Here is a 3431-nt window from a genome sequence, read left to right on the forward strand (position 1 = left end):
TGCAATCCTGCTTGTGGGGTACCAGGATAGTCATACAAGTTGATGATAAGTTGGACTACAAAGAAACTATCAGATGGTTTCGAAGAACCAAAATCCCTTGATGTCGTTGGAGATGGTTTTGTTTTACATGACACGAAGTCCAATTACAATGTGTTGGTGGAATTGTTAATCAAAAGGAAATTTAAGTTTGTGTACGTCTATATTAGTGACTGCTCCCACATTGGTGTGTGAAGGATTCCAAGACGATTTTATAAATCTATCTTGTAGATTGTTCATCACTGGGCCTGGTAACGTTTGCCTGTAACCCAAGTGGGGGTATTAAAGTGGGTTGGATTATGATTTGGTCGAGTTAGGTTGGGTCTGGTGGTGTGTAATTTGACTTGCCTGTTCCAAGTCGGTAGTTGTTTCACGTGGCCTGAGCGAAGGCTTTGGGTCTCTTGGAACCTAGAGAAGGGGGCAATGCGTTAGGCTGGCTTCACAGAGCTGCGACAACTCCTCGCTTCCGACAGTGGAAGGATAACAAGTGTTGGCTCTTCAGGCCTATATTGCCAACTAGTCTCACTCAAATGGACTCCCACTTTTTTATAATTTGAAACAAGTCCATTTTGTCACAGGGATGAGTCATATTCATTCAACAAATAACCTTGTTTTGTTTCATCTCCTGATGAAAATATATCATTAAAAACAACAGATTTTTAAGTCTCTTGGAAATTACCATATTGGTAACATGAAATTTAAGTTTGTGTAATGGGTCTTCCCCCATGAAAAATAAGATTAATATCGAGTGGGTCGATGGCCCACATATCATATATTAAACTGATAAGAACAGATACTACACTTGATCTTAGCCAAAAGGCCGAGAAAGGTATGCTTATTCCCCTCCAGGGCTTCCCTTTTTGTACTCGCCTCCCTCTTGCCTGCTTCCTTCATTCACCCAATGTGGGAATTCGGATGCAGACACTTTCGCTTTCAATGCCAGCTCCCTTCCTTCACCAACAAAAACAACTTCAATGGAGTATTATTCTTTTACTTCTTGACTTTCTCTATATATATATTCAAATCAAACTTACACTGTACTATTGCATATGCATATGTGTTTATGATTGCATTTCTTTTTCTTTTCTTATTTTTCTGTAGTTTAAATTCACTCCACGCCAACAAACAGCACAACTTCATTTCATGCTCAATTACAAATGGCTCCTTCCACTCATGTACCTACTATGCTTTGCTTTAATTTCTCCATTTTGTTTTTATCACATATCTATTAAGTAAACACAACAGCTAATGGAAAAACTCAAACTTCTCAGATAAGTCCAACTTCTTAAAATCCATTCTATCAAAATATGTGTTTTTAATCAACACAATCCTTTTAGCTTGTTTTGCTGATAAAAATCACATTACATCTTCAAACCATATAAATTTATAATCATATCCAACACATTTCTTACTCGTTTAAAAACCTCACAAAAATTATTTTTCCGGGCAACCCTTTCTTCGTTATGTCATCCCGCTCTCAGGTATTGAATATTCAACCATACATTATGTTTCCCGTAATTGTTCGCTGTTCCTTTCCAAGATACTATCCGCTTTTTCAACCAACATGTCCCGCTCTTTTCATCATCTTCACCTAAAATCACTTCCAATTCGATTCTAACATTTACGGGATGACTTTTACCGAACAAATATATTTAGAATAAAAAAACGCTCAATAAATAACATTATATTCGAATTTAGTTAATGGATGAAACGGAAAAATCCATCTTCAACAATCCAAACTCAATGCCCGCTCTTGTTTTACCATCTGTGATGTTTATTTTTTCAGTTGAATGTACATAAAGGTGCTATAGTCCATGTTCTAACAGCATCACCGCATCATTTAAGCCGTCCATTTCAACTTTCAAGTAGTACGATATCTAGCCGTGGGTCTCCATTAATGGGACTCGAAACTCAAAACAAGCTTCTAAAATAAAGGAATTGTAAAGTGATCGCGTGGATGTAATTGATGAAGTAACTTGACTGCTATCAACCCCCTTTTGCTTCAAATTCCAAATTTCATCCATCACATCAATCATCTCCTCTCATTCTATCTGTATCTTGTTCTCTACGTCATCATAAGAATTCCTCGTGCTCATGACTTGGTCCCCCGGCATCGCTTTTCGTCTCATATCAATATTACCCATAGTTATAAATATAAGACATGACAAGATGAGATTAAATAGGTACAAGACTCGTACGTTAAGTTCCACTTACCAGAAAAACTCTAGATTCTAAAACTTAATTCAGTCTCAGATAATGTCAACACCCAAATAGGCACATCACTTATCTTTGCCGAAAAATCTAAAGTAGCAACATACTTCAAACATCCTCGTTTATCGACTTTTACCTTTGAAAGATGTTATCTTAAATCGTCGATTAGCCAACAACTTAGCAATGAGTTTGTATCCTAACACAATCAAACTAAGTGGTCGATAATGTATAACTTTCAATGAGCTACCCACCTTTGGAATTAGAGTGATGAAAGAACCATTACAGCCATGTTGAATATTAGCTTAAAGAAGAAACTCCGTGACACCATCAAAAATATCATAGTTCGAGAAGCCATTTGCACCCGGAACTTTATCCCCTTCACACGACCAAACAACACTTTTAATTTCCTCAATCGTGCACAGAACTTCCGAACAATCGTCTTGATATGACACGAGAAAAAAAATTAAGAAACACGGAGGGCGCTTTATCTTAAACGTGCGTCGTCTGTACTTGTCGCTTTATAATTTTAATGAAACGCGCTTTTAGTTGACAAGGGGGGAAACGAAAACCCCAAATTTTTGAAAACCCGCCTCGTTTTTTCTACCTTCTATCTATCTTTCAAATTTCCAATCCACTCTCTCCTCTAGATCTCCCTTCATTCTCTACCTCCCGTCTCTCTTAAAACCCTAAGCCATCGCTACTTCCCTTCTATCTAGCATGTGTTAGGGTTTTATTTTCTTCCAAGCTTCCGCTTCTCTCGTTTTCTCTCAACCCAGTACATGCGAGGGTTATGAAATAAAGAAAACCCCCAATGCTCCACAAAGCCCCTTTCTGAAAAATATCATGTAAGCGTGGAGACGGAGTCTGAAATCATCAACAGGAGAACAAGAAGATAAAGCGAAAGTAAATCGTAATTGATCTGCGAGGTCTCCTCATCAATGACGTCGACCAAATCTAAAATCTCGAATTCAAAGAATTATTCGGAGAACTTAGGTGTTAACACAAGAGGTCCCAGGTGAATTCCAATTAATTTGTAAGTATTTTGGTTCAATATTGTTTATTCTGAAAGTGTTGGTTGTAGGGGTAAAGTTGTTATATTCACATCATAGTCTTTTCTCAAGTTTCGTGAGTTAGAATCTCAATTTTTTTCATTAGATTGACTAACTTCATTGGATCGGAAGATG

At 37.4% G+C, this 3431-nt stretch overlaps 1 pseudogene; it reads right to left on the reverse strand.

Moving 5' to 3' along the window:
- Positions 1-746: 746 nt before the first annotated feature.
- On the reverse strand, positions 747-869 carry LOC145055794 (U2 spliceosomal RNA; annotated as a pseudogene).
- Between the last annotated feature and the right edge of the window lie 2562 nt (positions 870-3431).

Source organism: Lactuca serriola, chromosome 5 (assembly GCF_051521515.1).
Source record: "Lactuca serriola cultivar US96UC23 chromosome 5, Lser_US96UC23_V15, whole genome shotgun sequence".
Lineage (NCBI taxonomy): Eukaryota > Viridiplantae > Streptophyta > Magnoliopsida > Asterales > Asteraceae > Lactuca > Lactuca serriola.